The 23,783-nt window shown below is 38.7% G+C and overlaps 1 pseudogene; it reads left to right on the forward strand.

The window, feature by feature from the left end:
- The first annotated feature begins 428 nt into the window (after window positions 1-428).
- Window positions 429-9,008, forward strand: LOC129529906 (endogenous retrovirus group K member 6 Env polyprotein-like; annotated as a pseudogene).
- Window positions 9,009-23,783: the final 14,775 nt, after the last annotated feature.

A 23,783-nucleotide genomic window follows, 5' to 3' on the forward strand; every position in this document is an offset into this window, starting at 1 on the left:
TCTGTGCTGAGGAGGATTAGTATAAGAGGAAGGCATGCATCTTGCAGTTGAGACAAGAGGAAGGCATCTGTCTCCTGCCTGTCCCTGGGCAATGGAATGTCTCGGTATAAAACCCGATTGTATGCTCCATCTACCGAGATAGGGAAAAACCGCCTTAGGGCTGGAGGTGGGACCTGCGGGCAGCAATACTGCTTTGTAAAGCATTGAGATGTTTATGTGTATGCATATCTAAAAGCACAGCACTTAATCCTTTACATTGTCTATGATGCAAAGACCTTTGTTCACGTGTTTGTCTGCTGACCCTCTCCCCACTATTGTCTTGTGACCCTGACACAACCCCCTTTTCGAGAAGCACCCACGAATGATAAATAAATACTAAGGGAACTCAGAGGCTGGCGGGATCCTCCATATGCTGAACACTGGTTCCCCGGGTCCCCTTATTTCTTTCTCTATACTTTGTCTCTGTGTCTTTTTCTTTCCTAAGTCTCTCGTTCCACCTTACGAGAAAGACCCACAGGTGTGTAGGGGCAACCCACCCCTACATCTGGTGCCCAACGTGGAGGCTTTTCTCTAGGGTGAAGGTACGCTCGAGCGTGGTCATTGAGGACAAGTCGACGAGAGATCCCGAGTACATCTACAGTCAGCCGTACGGTAAGCTTGTGCGCTCGGAAGAAGCTAGGGTGATAATGGGGCAAACTAAAAGTAAAATTAAAAGTAAATATGCCTCTTATCTCAGCTTTATTAAAATTCTTTTAAAAAGAGGGGGAGTTAGAGTATCTACAAAAAATCTAATCAAGCTATTTCAAATAATAGAACAATTTTGCCCATGGTTTCCAGAACAAGGAACTTTAGATTTAAAAGATTGGAAAAGAATTGGCAAGGAACTAAAACAAGCAGGTAGGAAGGGTAATATCATTCCACTTACAGTATGGAATGATTGGGCCATTATTAAAGCAGCTTTAGAACCATTTCAAACAGAAGAAGATAGCGTTTCAGTTTCTGATGCCCCTGGAAGCTGTTTAATAGATTGTAATGAAAAGACAAGGAAAAAATCCCAGAAAGAAATGGGAAGTTTACATTGTGAATATGTAGCAGAGCCGGTAATGGCTCAGTCAATGCAAAATGTTGACTATAATCAATTACAGGAGGTGATATATCCTGAAACGTTAAAATTAGGAGGAAAAGGTCCAGAATTAGTGGGGCCATCAGAGTCTAAACCACGAGGGCCAAGTCCTCTTCCAGCAGGTCAGGTGCCTGTAACATTACAACCTCAAACGCAGGTTAAAGAAAATAAGACCCAACCGCCAGTAGCTTATCAATACTGGCCACCGGCTGAACTTCAGTATTGGCCACCCCCAGAAAGTCAGTGTGGATATCCAGGAATGCCCCCAGCACCACAGGGCAGGGCGCCGTACCCTCAGCCGCCCACTAGGAGACTTAATCCTATGGCACCACCTAGTAGACAGGGTAGTGAATTACATGAAATTATTGATAAAGCAAGAAAGGAAGGAGATACTGAGGCATGGCAATTCCCAGTAACGTTAGAACCGATGTCACCTGGAGAAGGAGCCCAAGAGGGAGAGCCTCTCACAGTTGAGGCCAGATACAAGTCTTTTTCGATAAAAATGCTAAAAGATATGAAAGAGGGAGTAAAACAGTATGGACCCAACTCCCCTTATATGAGGACATTATTAGATTCCATTGCCCATGGACATAGACTCATTCCTTATGATTGGGAGATTCTGGCAAAATCGTCTCTCTCACCCTCTCAATTTTTACAATTTAAGACTTGGTGGATTGATGGGGTACAAGAACAGGTCTGAAGAAATAGGGCTGCCAATCCTCCAGTTAACATAGATGCAGATCAACTATTAGGAACAGGTCAAAATTGGAGTACTATTAGTCAACAAGCATTAATGCAAAATGAGGCCATTGAGCAAGTTAGAGCTATCTGCCTTAGAGCCTGGGAAAAAATCCAAGACCCAGGAAGTGCCTGCCCCTCATTTAATACAGTAAGACAAGGTTCAAAAGAGCCCTACCCTGATTTTGTGGCAAGGCTCCAAGATGTTGCTCAAAAGTCAATTGCCGATGAAAAAGCCCGTAAGGTCATAGTGGAGTTGATGGCATATGAAAACGCCAATCCTGAGTGTCAATCAGCCATTAAGCCATTAAAAGGAAAGGTTCCTGCAGGATCAGATGTAATCTCAGAATATGTAAAAGCCTGTGATGGAATCGGAGGAGCTATGCATAAAGCTATGCTTATGGCTCAAGCAATAACAGGAGTTGTTTTAGGAGGACAAGTTAGAACATTTGGAGGAAAATGTTATAATTGTGGCCAAATTGGTCACTTAAAAAAGAATTGCCCAGTCTTAAATAAACAGAATATAACTATTCAAGCAACTACAACAGGTAGAGAGCCACCTGACTTATGTCCAAGATGTAAAAAAGGAAAACATTGGGCTAGTCAATGTCATTCTAAATTTAACAAAAATGGGCAACCATTGTCGGCAAACGAGCAAAGGGGCCAGCCTCAGGCCCCACAACAAACTGGGGCATTCCCAATTCAGCCATTTGTTCCTCAGGGTTTTCAGGGACAACAACCCCCACAGTCCCAAGTGTTTCAGGGAATAAGCCAGTTACCGCAATACAACAATTGTCCCCCACCACAAGTGGCAGTGCAGCAGTAGATTTATGTACTATACAAGCAGTCTCTCTGCTTCCAGGGGAGCCCCCACAAAAAATCCCCACAGGGGTATATGGCCCCCTGCCTGAGGGGACTGTAGGACTAATCTTGGGAAGATCAAGTCTAAATCTAAAAGGAGTTCAAATTCATACTGGTGTGGTTGATTCAGACTATAAAGGTGAAATTCAACTGGTTATCAGCTCTTCAATTCCTTGGAGTGCCAGTCCAGGAGACAGGATTGCTCAGTTATTACTCCTGCCATATATTAAGGGTGGAAATAGTGAAATAAAAAGAATAGGAGGGTTTGGAAGCACTGATCCGACAGAAAAAGCTGCATATTGGGCAAGTCAGGTCTCAGAGAACAGACCTGTGTGTAAGGCCATTATTCAAGGAAAACAGTTTGAAGGGTTGGTAGACACTGGAGCAGATGTCTCTATCATTGCTTTAAATCAGTGGCCAAAAAATTGGCCTAAACAAAAGGCTGTTACAGGACTTGTCGGCATAGGCACAGCCTCAGAAGTGTATCAAAGTACTGAGATTTTACATTGCTTAGGGCCAGATAATCAAGAAAGTACTGTTCAGCCAATGATTACTTCAATTCCTCTTAATCTGTGGGGTCGAGATTTATTACAACAATGGGGTGCGGAAATCACCATGCCCGCTCCATTATATAGCCCCACGAGTCAAAAAATCATGTCCAAGATGGGATATATACCAGGAAAGGGACTAGGAAAAAATGAAGACGGCATTAAAGTTCCAGTTGAGGCTAAAATAAATCAAGAAAGAGAAGGAATAGGGTATCCTTTTTAGGGGCGGCCACTGTAGAGCCTCCTAAATCCATACCATTAACTTGGAAAACAGAAAAACCAGTGTGGGTAAATCAGTGGCCGCTACCAAAACAAAAACTGGAGGCTTTACATTTATTAGCAAATGAACAGTTAGAAAGGGGTCATATTGAGCCTTCATTCTCTCCTTGGAATTCTCCTGTGTTTGTAATTCAGAAGAAATCAGGCAAATGGCGTATGTTAACTGACTTAAGGGCCGTAAATGCCGTAATTCAACCCATGGGTCCTCTCCAACCTGGGTTGCCCTCTCCGGCCATGATCCCAAAAGATTGGCCTTTAATTATAATCGATCTAAAGGATTGCTTTTTTACCATCCCTCTGGTGGAGCAGGATTGCAAAAAATTTGCCTTTACTATACCAGCCATAAATAATAAAGAACCAGCCACCAGGTTTCAGTGGAAAGTGCTACCTCAGGGAATGCTTAATAGTCCAACTATTTGTCAAAATTTTGTAGGTCGAGCTCTTCAACCAGTTAGAGACAAGTTTTCAGACTGTTATATTATTCATTATATTGATGATATTTTATGTGCTGCAGAAATGAAAGATAAATTAATTGACTGTTATACATTTCTGCAAGCAGAGGTTGCCAACGCAGGACTGGCAATAGCATCTGATAAGATCCAAACCTCTACTCCTTTTCATTATTTAGGGATGCAGATAGAAAATAGAAAAATTAAGCCACAAAAAAATAGAAATAAGAAAAGACACATTAAAAACACTAAATGATTTTCAAAAATTGCTGGGAGATATTAATTGGATTCGGCCAACTCTAGGCATTCCTACTTATGCTATGTCAAATTTGTTCTCTATCTTAAGAGGAGACTCAGACTTAAATAGTAAAAGAATGTTAACCCCAGAGGCAACAAAAGAAATTAAATTAGTGGAAGAAAAAATTCAGTCAGCGCAAATAAATAGAATAGATCCCTTAGCCCCACTCCAACTTTTGATTTTTGCCACTGCACATTCTCCAACAGGCATCATTATTCAAAATACTGATCTTGTGGAGTGGTCATTCCTTCCTCACAGTACAGTTAAGACTTTTACATTGTACTTGGATCAAATGGCTACATTAATCGGTCAGACAAGATTACGACTAATAAAATTATGTGGAAATGACCCAGACAAAATAGTTGTCCCTTTAACCAAGGAACAAGTTAGACAAGCCTTTATCAATTCTGGTGCATGGCAGATTGGTCTTGCTAATTTTGTGGGAATTATTGATAATCATTACCCAAAAACAAAAATCTTCCAGTTCTTAAAATTGACTACTTGGATTCTACCTAAAATTACCAGACGTGAACCTTTAGAAAATGCTCTAACAGTATTTACTGATGGTTCCAGCAATGGAAAAGCGGCTTATACAGGGCCGAAAGAACGAGTAATCAAAACTCCATATCAATCGGCTCAAAGAGCAGAGTTGGTTGCAGTCATTACAGTGTTACAAGATTTTGACCAACCTATCAATATTATATCAGATTCTGCATATGTAGTACAGGCTACAAGGGATGTTGAGACAGCTCTAATTAAATATAGCATGGATGATCAGTTAAACCAGCTATTCAATTTATTACAACAAACTGTAAGAAAAAGAAATTTCCCATTTTATATTACTCATACTCGAGCACACACTAATTTACCAGGGCCTTTGACTAAAGCAAATGAACAAGCTGACTTACTGGTATCACCTGCATTCATAAAAGCAAAAGAACTTCATGCTTTGACTCATGTAAATGCAGCAGGATTAAAAAACAAATTTGATGTCACATGGAAACAGGCAAAAGATATTGTACAACATTGCACCCAGTGTCAAGTCTTACACCTGCCCACTCAAGAGGCAGGAGTTAATCCCAGAGGTTTGTGTCCTAATGCATTATGGCAAATGGATGTCACGCATGTACCTTCATTTGGAAGATTATCATATGTTCATGTAACAGTTGATACTTATTCACATTTCATATGGGCAACTTGCCAAACAGGAAAAAGTACTTCCCATGTTAAAAAACATTTATTGTCTTGTTTTGCTGTAATGGGAGTTCCAGAAAAAATCAAAACTGACAATGGACCAGGGTATTGTAGTAAAGCTTTCCAAAAGTTCTTAAGTCAGTGGAAAATTTCACACACAACAGGAATTCCTTATAATTCCCAAGGACAGGCCATAGTTGAAAGAACTAATAGAACACTCAAAACTCAATTAGCTAAACAAAAAGAAGGGGGAGACAGTAAGGAGTGTACCACTCCTCAGATGCAACTTAATCTAGCACTCTATACTTTAAATTTTTTAAACATTTATAGAAATCAGACTACTACTTCTGCAGAACAACATCTTACTGGTAAAAAGAACAGCCCACATGAAGGAAAACTAATTTGGTGGAAAGATAATAAAAATAAGACATGGGAAATAGGGAAGGTGATAACGTGGGGGAGAGGTTTTGCTTGTGTTTCACCAGGAGAAAATCAGCTTCCTGTTTGGATACCCACTAGACATTTGAAGTTCTACAATGAACCCATCGGAGATGCAAAGAAAAGCACCTCCGCGGAGACGGAGACACCGCAATCGAGCACCGTTGACTCACAAGATGAACAAAATGGTAACGTCAGAAGAACAGATGAAGTTGCCATCCACCAAGAAGGCAGAGCCGCCGACTTGGGCACAACTAAAGAAGCTGACGCAGTTAGCTGCAAAATATCTAGAGAACACAAAGGTGACACAAACCCCAGAGAGTATGCTGCTTGCAGCCTTGATGATTGTATCAACGGTGGTAAGTCTCCCTATGCCTGCAGGAGCAGCTGCAGCTAATTATACCTACTGGGCCTATGTGCCTTTCCCGCCCTTAATTCGGGCAGTCACATGGATGGATAATCCTATAGAAGTATATGTTAATGATAGTGTATGGGTACCTGGCCCCACAGATGATCGCTGCCCTGCCAAACCTGAGGAAGAAGGGATGATGATAAATATTTCCATTGGATATCGTTATCCTCCTATTTGCCTAGGGAGAGCACCAGGATGTTTAATGCCTGCAGTCCAAAATTGGTTGGTAGAAGTACCTACTGTCAGTCCCATCAGTAGATTCACTTATCACATGGTAAGCGGGATGTCACTCAGGCCACGGGTAAATTATTTACAAGACTTTTCTTATCAAAGATCATCAAAATTTAGACCTAAAGGGAAACCTTGCCCCAAGGAAATTCCCAAATAATCAAAAAATACAGAAGTTTTAGTTTGGGAAGAATGTGTGGCCAATAGTGCGGTGATATTACAAAACAATGAATTCGGAACTATTATAGATTGGGCACCTCGAGGTCAATTCTACCACAATTGCTCAGGACAAACTCAGTCGTGTCCAAGTACACAAGTGAGTCCAGCTGTTGATAGTGACTTAACAGAAAGTTTAGACAAACATAAGTATAAAAAATTGCAGTCCTTCTACCCTTGGGAATGGGGAGAAAAAGGAATCTCTACCCCAAGACCAAAAATAATAAGTCCTGTTTCTGGTCCTGAACATCTAGAATTATGGAGGCTTACTGTGGCCTCACACCACATTAGAATTTGGTCTGGAAATCAAACTTTAGAAACAAGAGATCGTAAGCCATTTTATACTATCGACCTAAATTCCAGTCTAACAGTTCCTTTACGAAGTTGTGTAAAGCCCCCTTATATGCTAGTTGTAGGAAATATAGTTATTAAACCAGACTCCCAGACTATAACCTGTGAAAATTGTAGATTGTTTACTTGCATTGATTCAACTTTTAATTGGCAACACCGTATTCTGCTGGTGAGAGCAAGAGAGGGCGTGTGGATCCCTGTGTCCATGGACCGACCATGGGAGGCCTTGCCATCCGTCCATATTTTGACTGAAGTATTAAAAGGTGTTTTAAATAGATCCAAAAGATTCATTTTTACTTTAATTGCAGTGATTATGGGATTAATTGCAGTCACAGCTACGGCTGCTGTAGCAGGAGTTGCATTGCACTCTTCTGTTCAGTCGGTAAACTTTGTTAATGATTGGCAAAAAAATTCTACAAGATTGTGGAATTCGCAATCTAGTATTGATCAAAAATTGGCAAATCAAATTAATGATCTTAGACAAACTGTCATTTGGATGGGAGACAGACTCATGAACTTAGAACATCGTTTCCAGTTACAGTGTGACTGGAATACGTCAGACTTTTGTATTACACCCCAAATTTATAATGAGTCTGAGCATCACTGGGACATGGTTAGACGCCATCTACAGGGAAGAGAAGATAATCTCACTTTAGACATTTCCAAATTAAAAGAACAAATTTTCGAAGCATCAAAAGCCCATTTAAATCTGGTGCCAGGAACTGAGGCAATTGCAGGAGTTGCTGATGGCCTCCCAAATCTTAACCCTGTCACTTGGGTTAAGACCATCGGAAGTACTACGATTATAAATCTCATATTAATCCTTGTGTGCCTGTTTTGTCTGTTGTTAGTCTGCAGGTGTACCCAACAGCTCCGAAGAGACAGCGACCATCAAGAACGGGCCATGATGATGATGGCGGTTTTGTCAAAAAGAAAAGGGGGAAATGTGGGGAAAAGCAAGAGAGATCAGATTGTTACTGTGTCTGTATAGAAAGAAGTAGACATAGGAGACTCCATTTTGTTCTGTACTAAGAAAAATTCCTCTATCTTGAGATTCTGTTAATCTATAACCTTACCCCCAACCCCCTGCTCTCTGAAACATGTGCTGTGTCAACTCAGAGTTAAATGGATTAAGGGCGGTGCAAGATGTGCTTTGTTAAACAGATGCTTGAAGGCAGCATGCTCCTTAAGAGTCATCACCACTCCCTAATCTCAAGTACCCAGGGACACAAAAACTGCGGAAGGCCGCAGGGACCTCTGCCTAGGAAAGCCAGGTATTGTCCAAGGTTTCTCCCCATGTGATAGTCTGAAATATGGCCTCGTGGGAAGGGAAAGACCTGACCGTCCCCCAGCCCGATACCCGTAAAGGGTCTGTGCTGAGGAGGATTAGTATAAGAGGAAGGCATGCATCTTGCAGTTGAGACAAGAGGAAGGCATCTGTCTCCTGCCTGTCCCTGGGCAATGGAATGTCTCGGTATAAAACCCGATTGTATGCTCCATCTACCGAGATAGGGAAAAACCGCCTTAGGGCTGGAGGTGGGACCTGCGGGCAGCAATACTGCTTTGTAAAGCATTGAGATGTTTATGTGTATGCATATCTAAAAGCACAGCACTTAATCCTTTACATTGTCTATGATGCAAAGACCTTTGTTCACGTGTTTGTCTGCTGACCCTCTCCCCACTATTGTCTTGTGACCCTGACACAAACCCCTTTTCGAGAAGCACCCACGAATGATCAATAAATACTAAGGGAACTCAGAGGCTGGCGGGATCCTCCATATGCTGAACGCTGGTTCCCTGGGTCCCCTTATTTCTTTCTCTATACTTTGTCTCTGTGTCTTTTTCTTTCCTAAGTCTCTCGTTCCACCTTACGAGAAAGACCCACGGGTGTGTAGGGGCAACCCACCCCTACAGATGGAGAATGATTTACCAAGCAAGTCTAAAACAAAACAAAAAAAAAAAAAGAGCAGAGGTTGCTATTCTTAATTTAGACAAAACAGACTTTAAACTAACAATGATTAAAAGGGACAAGAATGGGCATTACATAAAGGGTGCAATTAAACAAGACGACTTAACTATCCTAAATATATGTGCACCCAACACTGGAGCACCAAGATTAATAAAACAAGTTCTTAGAGATGTACAAAGGGACTTAACTAACCACACAATAATAGTGGGAGACTTCAATACCCCACTGACAATATTAGACAGATCATCAAGGCAGGAAACTAGCAAAAATATTCAGGAACTAAACTTGATACTTGACCAAATGGACCTAAAAGACATCCACACAATACTCCATGTAACAACAACAGAATAAAATACATTTTTCTCATCTGCACATAGTACATATTCTAAGATCATGTTCAACCATAAAGCAATCTTTAAAAAAATGCGACCCCCAAAATAATACCAACCACACTACCATCTCAGAGCACAGTGCAACAAAAATAGAAATAGATACCAATAACATCTCCCAAAACCATAAAACTACACGGAAAGTAAACAACCTGCTTCCAAATGACATTTGGGTAAACAATGAAATTAAGGAAAAAATGAAAAAAAGTTCTTTGCAACTAATGAAACAAAGATACAGTATAGCAGAATCTCTGGGACACAGGTGTTAAGAGAAAAGTTTATAGTGCTAAGCACCTACATCAAGGAGTTGGAAATATCTCGTTAACAACTTAACATCACAACTAGAAGATCAAGGAAAAAAAGAGAAAATTAACTGATATGGTTTGGTTGTGTCCCCACCTGAATCTCAACTTGAATTTTATCTCCTAGAATTCCCACATGTTGTGGGAGGGACCCAGGTGTAGGCAATTGAATCATGGGGGCTGGTCATTACCATGCTATTCTTGTGATAGTGAATAAATCTCACGAGGTCTGATGGGTTTATCAGGGGTTTCTGCTTTTGCTTCTTTCTCATTTTCTCTTGCTGCTGCCATGTAAGAAGTGCCTTTCACCCCCCACCATGATTCTGAAGCCTCTCCAGCCATGTGGAACTGTAAGTCCAATTAAACCTCTTTTTCTTCCCAGTCTCAGGTATGTCTTCATCAGCATTATGCAAACAGACTAATATAGTAAATTGGTACCAGTGGAGTGAGGCACTGCTGAAAAGATACCTGAAAATGTGGAAGCTACTTTGGAACTGGGTAACAGGCACAGGATGGAACAGTTTGGAGGGTTCAGAAGAAGACAGGAAAATATGGGAGAGTTTGGAACTTCCTAGAGACTTGTTGAATGGCTTTGACAAAAATGCTGATAGTGATATGAACAATAAGGTTCAGGCTGAGGTGGTCTCAGATGGACATGAGGAACTTGTTGGGAACTGGAGCAAAGGTGAGTCTCATGTTTTAGCAAAGAGACTGGCAGCATTTTGCCCCCGCCCTAGAGATTTGTGGAACTTTGAACTTGAGAGGGATGATTTAGAGTATCTGGTGGAAGAAATTTCTAAGCAGCAAAGCATTCTAAAGGTGACTTGGTTGCTGTTAAAAGCATTCCATCTTAAAAGGGAAACAGAGCATAAAAGTTCAGAAAATTTGCAGCCTGAAGATGCAGTAGAAAAGAAAAATCCATTTTTTTGAGGAGAAATTCAAGCTGTCTGCAGAAATTTGCATAAGTGGCAAGGAGACTAAAGTTAATCCCCAAGACTGTGGGAAAATGTCCCCAAGCCATGTCAGAGACCTTCACGGCAGCCCTCCCCTCACAAGCCCAGAGGCCCAGGAGAAAAAAGTGATTTTGTGGGCCAAGCCCAGGGTGCCCGTGCAATTTGCAGCCTAGAGACTTGGTGCCCTGCATCCCAGCTGCTCCAGCCATGGCTGAAAATGGACAACCTAGAGCTCAGGCTGTGGCTTCAGAGGGTGGATGCCCCTAGCCTTGGCAGCTTCCATGTGGTGTTGAGCCTGCAGGTGCACAGAAGTCAAGAACTGAAGTTTGGGAACCTCCACCTAGATTTCAGAAGATATATGGAAACGCCTGGATGCCCAGGCAAAAGTTTGCTACAGGCACAGGGCTGTCATAGAGAACCTCTGCTAGGGCAGTTTGAAAGGGAAATGTGGGATCAGAGCCACCAAACAGAGTCTCTACTGGGGCACTGCCTAGTGGATTTGTGAGAAGAGGGCCACCGTCCTCCAGACACCAGAATGGTGGATGCTCCGACAGCTAGTGCTGTGTGCCTGGAAAAGCTGCAGAGTCTCAAAGCCAGGCCATGAAAGCAGCCAGGAGGGAGGCTGTATCCTACAAAGACACAGGGGCAGAGCTGCCCAAGACCATGGGAACCCACCTCTTGCATCAGCATGACTTGGATGTGGGAACTGTAGTCAAAGGAGATCATTTTGGAGCTTTAAAATTTGACTGCCTTGCTGGATTTTGGACTTGCATAGACCCCATAACCCCTTTGTTTTGGCCAATTTCTCCCTTTTGGAATGCTTGTATTTACCCCATACCTGTACCCCCATTGTATCTAGGAAGTAACTAGCTTGCTTTTGATTTACAGGCTTATAGGCGGAAGAGACTTGCTTTGTCTCAAATGAGACTTTGGATTATGGACTTTTGGGTTTAGGCTGAAATGAGTTAACACTTTGAGTACTGTTGGGGAGAAATGATTAGTTTTGAAATGTAAAAACATGAGGCTTGGAGGGGCCAGGGGTGGAATAATATGGTTTGGCTGTGTTCCCACCCAAATCTCAACTTGAATTTTATCTCCTAGAATTCCCACATGTTGTGGGAGGGACGCAGAGGGAGGTAATTGAATCATGGGGCCAGTTTTCCCCATGCTACTCTTGTGGTGGTGAATAAGTCTCATGAGATCTGATGGGTTTATCAGGGATTTCTGGTTTTGCTTCTTTCTCATTTTCACTTGCCACCGCCATGTCAGTGCCTTTCATCTCCTGCCACGATTCTGAGGCCTCTCCAGCCATGTGGAACTGTAAGTCCAATTAAACCTATTTTTCTTTCCTGTCTCAGGTATGTCTTTATCAGCAGCATGAAAACAGAGTAATACACTAACATAAAAGATGTGGAAGAAAAAAAAATAAGCAAAACCAGAGCTGTGCTAAACAAAAATCAGACAGGAAAACAGATACAAAATGTCAACAAAAGCAAAAGTTTGTTATTTGAAACAATAAATAAGAATTATGCACAGCTAGCTAAATTAATAAAGAACAAGATAGAAGATCTAAATAAATGCAGTCAGCAACCACAAAGGTGATGTTATCATGAACCTCAAAGAAATACAAAAAAACTCTCAGAGACTATTATGAACACCTCTGTGCATGCAAAATAGAAAATCTGAGAGAAATTGATAAATTCCTGGAAACATACAACCTCCCAAGTTTGAACCAGAAAGAAATTAAAATCCTGAACATATCAATAAGGAGTTCTGAGACTGAATAAATAATACAATCTTACAAAACAGGAAAAGCTCTGGAACAGATAAATTCACAACAAAATACAACCAGATGTATAAAGAATAACTGATACAAATCATATTGAAACTTTTTCAAAAAATCAAGGAGAATGGAATCCTTCCTAACTCATTCTTTTTTTTTCTTTCCAACTACTTTTTATTTTTTATTTTATTTTTTTATTTTTTTTTCTTTTATTATTATACTTTAAGTTTTAGGGTACATGTGCACATTGTGCAGGTTAGTTACATATGTATACATGTGCCACGCTGGTGCACTGCACCCACTAACTCGTCATCTAGCATTAGGTATATCTCCCAATGCTATCCCTCCCCCCTCCCCCCACCCCACAACAGTCCCCAGAGTGTGATGTTCCCCTTCCTGTGTCCATGTGATCTCATTGTTCTATTCCCACCTATGAGTGAGAATATGCGGTGTTTGGTTTTTTGTTCTTGCGATAGTTTACTGAGAATGATGATTTCCAATTTCATCCATGTCCCTACAAAGGATATGAACTCATCATTTTTTATGGCTGCATAGTATTCCATGGTGTATATGTGCCACATTTTCTTAATCCAGTCTATCATTGTTGGACATTTGGGTTGGTTCCAAGTCTTTGCTATTGTGAATAGTGCCACAATAAACATATGTGTGCATGTGTCTTTATAGCAGCATGATTTATAATCCTTTGGGTATATACCCAGTAATGGGATGGCTGGGTCAAATGGTATTTCTAGTTCTAGATCCCTGAGGAATCACCACACTGACTTCCACAATGGTTGAACTAGTTTACAGTCCCACCAACAGTGTAAAAGTGTTCCTATTTCTCCACATCCTCTCCAGCACCTGTTGTTTCCTGACTTTTTAATGATTGCCATTCTAACTGGTGTGAGATGGTATTTCATTGTGGTTTTGATTTGCATTTCTCTGATGGCCAGTGATGGTGAGCATTTTTTCATGTGTCTTTTGGCTGCATAAATGTCTTCTTTTGAGAAGTGTCTGTTCATGTCCTTTGCCCACTTTTTGATGGGGTTGTTTGTTTTTTTCTTGTAAATTTGAGTTCATTGTAGAGTCTGGATATTAGCCCTTTGTCAGATGAGTAGGTTGCAAAAATTTTCTCCCATTTTGTAGGTTGCCTGTTCACTCTGATGGTAGTTTCTTTTGCTGCACAGAAGCTCTTTAGTTTAATTAGATCCCATTTGTCAATTTTGTCTTTTGTTGCCATTGCTTTCGGTGTTTTAGACATGAAGCCCTTGCCCATGCCTATGTCCTGAATGGTATTGCCTAGGTTTTCTTCTAGGGTTTTTATGGTTTTAGGCCTAACGTTTAAGTCTTTAATCCATCTTGAATTGATTTTTGTATAAGGTGTAAGGAAGGGATACAGTTTCAGCTTTCTACATATGGCTAGCCAGTTTTCCCAGCACCATTTATTAAATAGGGAATCCTTTCCCCATTGCTTGTTTTTGTCAGGTTGGTCAAAGATCAGATAGTTGTAGCCAACATCACAGCAATACAAAAGCCTGGCAAAGACACAACTAATAAATAAAGCTATTGGTCAGCATCCCTGATGAACTTAGGCAAAAAATCCTTAACAAAGTACTAGCAAATCAAATTCAGCAGCACATCAAAAAGCTAATCTGCCATAATGAAGTAGGCTTTACTCTCAGGAGGGAAGATTGGTTGAATATATGCAAATCAATAAATGACAATTATTACATAAACATAAGTAAATACAAAAATCTCATGATCATCTCAATAGACATAAAGAAGGTTTTCAATAAAATTCAACATCACTTTATATTAAAAACCCTCAACAAACTAGGCATTAAAGGAACATACCTTAAAATAATGAGAGCCACCTATGATAAACCCACGGCCAACATCATACTGAATTAGCAAAGGCTGGACACATTCCTTCTGCCAACTGGCCAAATGCAAAGATGCCAACTCTTACCACTGCTATTCAACATAGTACTGGAAGACTTAGCCAGAGCAGCTGGGCAAGACAAATAAAGAAAAGTCATCCAAACAGGATTAGAGAAATTCAAACTATCTCTCTTCTCAGATGATATGATTCTATACCTAGAAAACCTCATAATCTCTGCACAAAGGCTTCTAGATCACAAAAACAACTTTAGTACATTTTCAGGAAACAAAATCAACATACAAAAATCAGTAGCACTTTTATATACAAATAATGTCAAAACTGAGAGCCAAATCAAGAATTCAATTCCAGTCACCATGGCCACAAAAATAATAAAATATTTAGTGAAACATCTAACCAGGGAGTCGAAAGTTCTCTGCAAAAAGGACTACAAAACACTTCTGAAAGAAATCATGAATGACACAAACAAATGGAAAAACAATCCATACCCATGGATTGGAATAATCAATATTGTAAAAACAGCCATACTTCCCAAAACAATTTACAAGTTCAGTGCTATTTCTTTAAAACTACCAATGTCATTTTTCACATGATTGGAAAAAACTATTCTAAAATTCATATGAAACCAACAAAGAATCCAAATAGGAAAGGCAATCCTAAGCAAAAGGAACAAAGCTCGTGGCCCCAATATACCTGTCTTCAAACTATAATATAAGGTTATTGTAATCAAAACAGCATGGCACTGATAGAAATCTAGACATGTAGACCAGTGAAACAGATTAGAGAACCCAGAAGTAAAGCTGAACACTCACAACTATCCGATTTTTGACAAAGCTGGCAATAACAAGCAATGGAGAGAGAACTCCCTATTCAGTAAATGGTGCTGGGATAATTGGCTAGGAATATGCAGGAGACTGAAACTGGACCCCTGTTTTTCAAAATATACAAAAATCAACTCAAGAGCAATTAAAGACTTGAACAGGCACAGTAGTAGTTCACGCCTGTAATCCAAGCACTTTGGGAGGCTGAGGCGGGAGGATCACTTGACGTCAGGAGTTCAAGACCAGCCTGGCCAACATGGTGAAACCCCATCTCTACTAAAAATACAAAAATTATCCAGGCATTGTGAGGCATTACTGTAATCCCAGCTACTCAAGAGGCTGAGGCAGGAGAATCGCTTGAACCTAGGAGGTGGAGGTTGCAGTGAGCTGAGATGGCACTACTGCACTTCCAGCCTGGGTGACAGAGTGAGATCCCATCTCCAAAAAAGAAAAAAAAAAGATAGATTAAAGAATTAAATGTAAAACCTGGAAGTATTAAATCCCTAGAAGAAAACTTAAGACATACCATTCTGGACTTAAGTCTTGGCAAAGATTTCATGACAAAGTCTCCAAAAGCAATTGCAAAATAATAATAATAATAAAACTAGATAAATGAGGGCTAATTAAACTAAAGAGCTTCTGCATAGCAAAACATAGTATCAAGAGAGTAAGCCGACAACCTACAGAATGGGAATAAATATTTGCAAACTATGCATCTAACAAAGGTTTAATATTCAGAATCTATTTAAAAATTAAATAAACAAGTGAAAAATAAACAACCCCATTAAAAAGTGGGCAAAAACATGAACAGATGCTTCTTAAAAGAAGATATACTATGTGGCCAACATATGAAAAAATACTCAAAATTACTAATCATTAGAGAAATGCAAATCAAAACCACAATGAGATACTATCTCATACCATTCAGAATAGCTATTTTTAAAAAGTCACATAATACCAGGTTGGTATGGTTTTGATTTGTGTCCCTCTCAAATCTCATGTTGAATTGTAATCTTCAGTGTTGGAGGAGGGGGTAGTGGGAGGTGATTGGATCATGGGGATGGCCTTCCCGCATGCTGTTTTAATAATAGTGAGTGAGTTCTCACCAGATCTGGTTGTTTAAAAGTATGTAGCACCTCCCCCTGCTCTCTCTTTTTCCTTCTCCAGACACGTAAGACATGCCTGCTTCCCTTTCACCTTCTGCTATGATTGTAAGTTTCTGAGGCCTCCCCAGCCATGCTCTCTGTACAGCTGGTGGAATGATAAGCCAATTTAACCTCTTTTCTTTATAAATTACCCAGTTTCCCATAGTTCTTTTAGCAATACAAGAACTAACTAATACACACATGCTGGAGAGGTTGTAGAGAAAAGGGAATACTTATACACTGCTTGTGGAAATTTAATTAGTCTAGCCACTGTGGAAAGCAGTTTGAAGATTTCTCAAACAACTTAGAACAGAACTGTCATTCAACCCCACAATCCTATTACTTGTTATATACACAAAGTGATATAAATTGTCCTACCAAAAAGACACACGCACTAGTATGTTTATCATAGCACTATTCACAGGATCAAAGACATGGAACAAAACTAGATGCCCATCATTGGTGAACTGGATAAAGAAAATGTGGTACATATACACCATGGAATACTATGCAGCCAAAAAAATGAAGTCATGTTTTTTGTAGCAACATGTATAGACCTCTAGGCCATTATCCTAGCAAATCAACACAGGAACGGAAAACCAAATACCACATGTTCTCACTTCTAAGAGGGAGCTAAACAATGAGTACACATGGCTGTGATGAATGGTACAAAAGACACTACTATCTACTTGAGGGTGGAGGTTAGAATAAAAGGAAAAGAAAAAGGAATTAGAGTGTATTCTCTCAAACCCTGCCACTGCTTGAACAACTAAGTATATTTAATATTCTAAATCCTTTGTTGTTATTTTATAAATATTCACAGTATCTTCACCAGGAGTAGATTCCAGCTCAAGAAATCACTTTGCTCATCTATAAGAAGTAACTCTTAATTTATTCAGGTTTCAATATGAGATTGCTGCAATTCAGTCAGATATTTAGGCTTCACTTCTAATTCTAGTTCTCTTGCTATCTCCACCACATTTATGGTGACTTCCTCCACTTATGTGTGAATCCCTCCAAGTTATCCATGAGACTTGTCATCAACTTTTTCCAAACTCCTCTTAATGCTGATAATTTACCCTCTTCTCATGAATCAGAAATGTTCTTATTGATATCTAAAATGTTAAATAGTTTCAAAAAGATTTTCAATTTACTTTATCCCGATCCATCAGATGAATCATTATTTATGACATCTGTAGCCTTTGAAATATATTTCTTAAATAAGACTTGAAAGTCAAATGTTCTCCTTGTTTCATGAGTGGCAAGATTTATATTGAGTTAGAAGGCATGAAAGCAACATGAATCTCTTTGTATATCCCCAGTGGAGCTTTTGGTTGACCAGGTGCATTATGAATGAGCAGTAATATTTTGAAAGGAATCTTCTTTTTTCTTCTTGAGCAGTAGGTTTCAACAGTAGGCTTAAAATATTCAGTATCCCAGTGTTTTAAACTGTTGTATTGTTCCACTCATAGAGCACAAGCATAGTGGATTTATCATATTTCTTAAGGTTCCTACAATTTTCAGAATAGTAAATGAGCATTGTCTTCAACTTAAAGTCACCAAGATTGCTAACGCCTAATGTGAGAGTCAGCTTGTCCTTTGAAGTTTTGAAGCTACGCATTGATTTCTCCTTTCTGGCGATGAAAGTCTTAGATGGCATCTTCTTCCAGTACAAAGATGTTTTGTCTAAACTTAAAATTGGTTAGTCAGTGTAACTATATTCATCAATAATCTTAGCTATTTGTTCTGGACAACTTGCTGTAGCTTTTGCATCAGCACTTGCTTTTTCTCTTTGCACATTTATGTTGAAGAGGTGGCCTTTTTTCTTAAACCTCATGGATTAACATCTATTAGCTTTAAACTTTCCATCTGTAGCTTCCCCACCTTTCCCAGTCTTCATAGAATTGAAGAGAATTGGGTCCTTGCTCTGAATTAGACTTTGGCTTAAGGGAATATTGTTTCTGGTTTGATCTTCTATTCAGACCACTAAAACTTTCCCCATATTAGCAACAAGACTACTTCACTTTCTTAACATTTATGTATTCACTGGAGTAATACTTCTAATTGCCTTCAATAACTTTTTTTTTGCATTCAAAATGTGGCTGTTTGGGGGTTAAAAGCCTATAATTTGGCCTATTTTGTCTTTCAATTTGCCTTCCTCACTCTCACTAAGCTTAATCATTCCTAACTTTTGATGTAAAGTGAAAGATATGCTACTCTTCCTTACACTTGAACACATGGAAGTCATTTTAAGTTTATTATTGGTCTCACTTAAATACTATTGTGTGTCATGAAATAAGGTATCCCAAGAAGAGGAAAAGACATAGTGGAAAAGCTAGTCAGCTGCTCACTCAGAACACATACACTTGTTGATTAAGTTCTCCATGTTATATGGGCACAATTGAGCTCCAAAACAATTACAATAGTAACATTAAAAATCACTGATCACAGATCACTATAGCAGATATAATAACTGTGAAAAGCTTTGATATAGTGCAGGAATTACCAAAATGTGACATAGAGACAGAAAATGAACATATGTTGTTTAAAATTTATCATCAACAGACCTACTTGACACAGAGTTGCCACAAATCTTCAATGTGTAATTATCACAATATCTGCAAAGTGCAATAATGCAAAGTACAATAAAGAGAGGTGTTCCTGTTATGGTTTCTAATATTTTAGTTGTCATGTAGAGTCACAACAACCACAATTATTATAATATATTGTCATCGTTTCATAAAATGTCATTTTATTTCTAAAAATAAAGAAAACATCACACACCGGGGCCTGTTGTGGGGTGGGGGAAGGGGGGAGGGATAGCATTAGGAGATACACCTAATGTTAAATGACGAGTTAATGGGTGCAGCACACCAACATGGCACATGTATACATATGTAACTAACCTGCACGTTGTGCACATGTACCCTAAAACTTAAAGTATAATAAAAAAAAATTCAGCCAGGAATAAATAAATAAATAAATAAAAATCCCACCTTAAAAAAAAAGAAAACATAATATCTAAATAAAAAAGAGCTTTACATTTGATTAATCTATTTTTATGATAAAACCATAAAATTTTATTTTCTTTTTTTTATACTTTAAGTTTTAGGGTACATGTGCACAACGTGCAGGTTTGATACATGGGTATACATGTGCCATGTTGGTTTGCTGCACCCATCAACTCATCATTTACATTAGGTATTTCTCCTAATGCTGTCCCTCCCCCAGCCTCCCAACAGGCCCCAGTGTGTGTAAAAACTTTTTATTTTAATGTACTCAAATTAAAAATTTCTCACAGTTTGAGATCCACTGATCTCTGAATTAAGTATGCTTATCTAATGCATTGGTTATTCAGGTTCTTCTTGAACTCTTCTAATCATTGAAAAGTCACTTTCTCCTGAAGGAAATGACTCTTATTGCTAGGAAGTATATCCTTGGGTTAAAGTGTACTTCTCTATAATTTCACTTATTACTACTGTGTTTCTCTAGAGGAGCTACACAAATTAATTCACGTTTCTATTCCAACATATACTGTACTTTTGCAAAAATAAAACCATGCCTACTATAATTTTCTGAGAAATTTGATTTTTCTTTCCTCAGGGTCTATCAATTCATTTCTCAAAAGAGATTAGTAAAATAAAAAAAAGTCACTGTGGTTAGTATATATGGAGCTACAAATATACACAATATTTAATACAACTTAAAGTTTCATATGTTTAGCCTGGATTAATTGCTGTTACATATTATTTCAAGAGCACAAGGACACCTTTAAAAATCTGTCAATAGGCACCCTCTGTCTTTCACTGTTGCGTCTTGCATTTTTCAAACCATGTGGTAGTCTAAATAAAGATGTTTGTATCCTAATCCCTGAAACCTATGAATATATAATTTTACATGGTAAAGGAGTATTTGCATACGTGATTAAGTTAAATAATTTGAGATAAGGAGATCATTTGGGCTTATCTGGATAGGCCCAATGTAGTGACAAAGGTCCTCATGAGAGGGTGGCTGGAGGATCAGAGTTAATAGTAGGAAACAGGAGGATAGAAGCAAGAGTTTGGAGTAATGTGAAGAGGGGGTACAAGCCAAGGAATGCAGGTAGCCTCTAGAAGATGGAAAAGAGAAAAACATTCTCCTTTGGTGCCTACAGAAGTAATGCAGCCCTACCAATACCTTAAATTTAAGACTTCTTTCCTTCAGAACTGTAAAATATTACATTTTTATTTTATGCCAGTAATTTTGTGTTTTTTTAATAGCAGCATTAAAAAACTAATATGCTTCCCCAACTTCCACGTGATGTTTTCCTCATAAGATATATTTCAAAATCATTATGCCTTCTGTAATACTTTATCAAAACTGAAGTAGCAAACATCAGGGTTTTTGTACTAACATGTACAATGCATGAAGCTCAATATTCAATTTAACAAATAGAGAGATAAAGTTAACCTAAAGAAGATAAAAAGATACGATTGATAAAACAGAATATTTGGGTTGTAGAGTATCTATTGCAGCTGCTTTATGTATCACTTTACTTTGTAGCCAAATTGCCCATTCTCAGATTCTAAAAGAGATACATTTAATTTAAAATGGATCCTTCCTTTGACAAAACTTTGGATGAGACCCCAGTCCTGACCAGCACCTTGATTGCACCCTTATGAGAGACCACGATGTAAAGAACCTAGATATGCCATGCCCATATTCTTCACCAACACAAACTCTGAGATAACAAATGTGGATTCTAAGCTGTTAAGTTTTGGGAGATACATTTTATGCAGCAATGGACAGCTAATATACACTCACTTCTAAGAAGGACATACTGGATTGATATGAATTGCCAAATATTGTTCTGAGTGCTTTCATACTCTACTTTGCAAGCAAAAGCCTCTGTGCTTCTCTTCTTACAGAATTTAGAGTCCTTGAGCACAGTGTCAAAGCTAGTATCAGCATTAAAATTAAAATCTTTATCTCTGGGACTCTGAAGGGTATACTCTTCATTATATCACCACTCCTCTCTCAGCCTTCAGTAATCACTCAAACAAAACTGATCATTTGCTATGAATCCCCACAGCAACTTGTGCATATGTGCATCATAACACTGTCTCATAGATGGTTCTGTATTTGTGTTAATGTCATGCGTTTATAGTCATCTTCTCTTAGTCAAGAGAGAGACCATCAAATATTTACTTTTCTGTTTCCAGTCTCTGTCATGATGTTTTATATTCATTTATTTAATAAAAAATAATGATTGAGATCCTATTATTGGGCAATAAATATGTATTGAATGAGTAAATGAACAACACAGTATAAATAATACACCTGCAACTACTAGGACAAAGAGTAAAAGAATGTGTGTGTGTGTGTGTATAACAGTTTCATATATATATGTAATTTGCAAATAGTAATATATAATTTTGTATAATGTGTAAATACATGCAATAAAACAGTTTTAGATATTATATATAATACTATATATTGTTACACATATACTTACTAATATTGTAAATATTATTAACAGAGTAAGAGAATTTTGCTTCTGGTTTGATCTTCTATTCAGATCACTAAAACTTTCTCCATGTAAGCAATAAGGCTGTTTCACTAATGTTTTTACATTTATTTTAAGTTCAGAAATACCTGTGCTGGTTTGTTATATAGGTAAACTTGAGTCATGGGAGTTTGTTGTACAGATTATTTTATCAACCAGGTAATAAGCCTAGTATCCATTAGTTTTTTTTTTTTCTGATCCTCTCCTTCCTCCCACCCTCCACCCTCTGATAGGCCCCAGTGTGTGGTGTTACCCTCTATGTGTCCATGTGTTCTCATAATTTAGCTCCTTAAGTGAGAACATGTGGTATTCGGATTGCTCTGTTCCTACGTTAATTTGCTAAGAATAATTGCCTCTAGCTCCATCCTTGTTCTTGCAAAAGACAGGATATCATTTTTTTTCATGGCTTCATAGTATTCCATGGTGTATATGTACCACATTTTCTTTTTTTTAAATTATGCTTTAAGTTCTGAGATACATGTGCAGAATGTGCAGGTTTGTTACATAAGTATACATGTGCCATAGTGGTTTCCTGCACCCATCAATCCGTCATCTACATTAAGTATTTATCCCAATATTATACCTCCCCTAGCCCCCCACCCCCCGACAGGCCCCAGTGTGTGATGTTTCTCTACCTGTCTCCATGTGTTCTCATTGTTCAATCCCACTTATGAATAGGAACATGCAGTGTTTGTTTTTCTGTTCCTGTGTTAGTTTGCTAAGAATGATGGTTTCCAGCTTCATCCATTTCACTGCAAAAGACATGAACTCATCCTTTTATATGGCTGCATAGTATTCCATGATGTCTATGTGCCACATTTTCTTTATCAAGTCTATTATTGATGGACATTTGTGTTGGTTCTGAGTCTTTGTTATTGTGAATAGTGCTGCAACAAACACACGTGTGCATGTGTCTTTATAGTAGAAAGATTTATAATCCTTTGAGTATATACCCAGTAATGGGATTGCTGGGTCAAATGGTATTTCTGGTTCTAGATCCTTGAGGAATCACAACGTTGTCTTCCACAGTGGCTGAACTAATTTACACTCCCACCAACTGTGTAAAAGTGTTCCTATTTCTCCAAATCCTCTCTAGCTTCTGTTGTTTCCTGACTTTTTAATGGTCACCAATCTAATTGGTGTGAGATGGTATCTCATTGTGGTTTTGATTTGCATTTCTCTAATGTCCAGTGATGATGAGCTTTTTTTCATATGTTTGTTGGCCGCATAAATCTCTTTTGAGAAGTGTCTGTTCATATCCTTTTCCCACTTTTTGATGGGGTTGTTTTCTTTTCTTGTAAATTTATTAAGTTCTTTGTAGTCTCTGAATATTAGCCCTTTGTCAGATGGATAGATTGCAAAAATTTTCTCCCATTCTATAGGATGACTCTTCAGTCTGATGATAGTTTCTTATGTTGTGCAGAAGCACTTTAGTTTAATTAGATCCCATTTATCTATTTTGGCTTTTGTTGCCATTGCTTTTGGGTTTTAGTCATGAAGACTTTTCCCATGCCTGTATCCAGAATAGTATTGCCTAGGTTTTCTTCGAGGATTTTTTATGGTTTTAGGTCTCAAGTTTAAGTCTTTAATCCATCTTGAGTTAATTTTTGTATAAGGTGTAAGGAAGGGGTCCCGTTTCAGTTTTCTGCATATGGCTAGCCAGTTTCCCCAACACCATTTATTAAATAGGGAATCCTTACCCCATTGCTTGTTTTTGTCAGCTTTATTGAAGATCAGATGGTTGTAGATGTGTGGCATTATTTCTGAGGACTCTGTTCTTTTCCATTGGTCTACATATCTGCTTTGGTACCAGTACCATGCTGTTTTGGTTACTGTAGCCT

This window comes from Gorilla gorilla, chromosome X, assembly GCF_029281585.2.
Source record: "Gorilla gorilla gorilla isolate KB3781 chromosome X, NHGRI_mGorGor1-v2.1_pri, whole genome shotgun sequence".
Lineage (NCBI taxonomy): Eukaryota > Metazoa > Chordata > Mammalia > Primates > Hominidae > Gorilla > Gorilla gorilla.